The following is a 348-nucleotide window of genomic DNA, read 5'->3' on the forward strand; positions in this document are numbered from 1 at the left end:
GGAGGCTGTGATGAGTGCAGATGTGAGGGGTGTTGGTGGCAGGGCTACAGGAGAGGGCCCCAGGAGGGGTGACTTAGGGTGAGCCTGGGCTGCTGGGTGGGTCCCGGGGAGGGTGGGAGCCAGGAGGGTGTGTCTGGGAGCCTCAGGGGCCCGGCCCATGTCCCACCCTTCAAGGAGACCAGAATATGGGTTTCCTCCTAATTTTAACTGCAAACCACAGCCATCCCACAAGTCATTTGTTGCTAATTACACAGGTAATTGGCTCTGAGGTTTTCTTTGGTGGAGGTAACCCCCCAGAGCAGTCTGACCGTCTGCTCCACCGGCAGGACCCTTGAGAGGGTGGGGAGG

The sequence above is a fragment of the Neophocaena asiaeorientalis genome, unplaced genomic scaffold, assembly GCF_003031525.2.
Source record: "Neophocaena asiaeorientalis asiaeorientalis breed wild unplaced genomic scaffold, Neophocaena_asiaeorientalis_V1.1 scaffold259, whole genome shotgun sequence".
In the NCBI taxonomy this organism is placed as follows: Eukaryota; Metazoa; Chordata; class Mammalia; order Artiodactyla; family Phocoenidae; genus Neophocaena; species Neophocaena asiaeorientalis.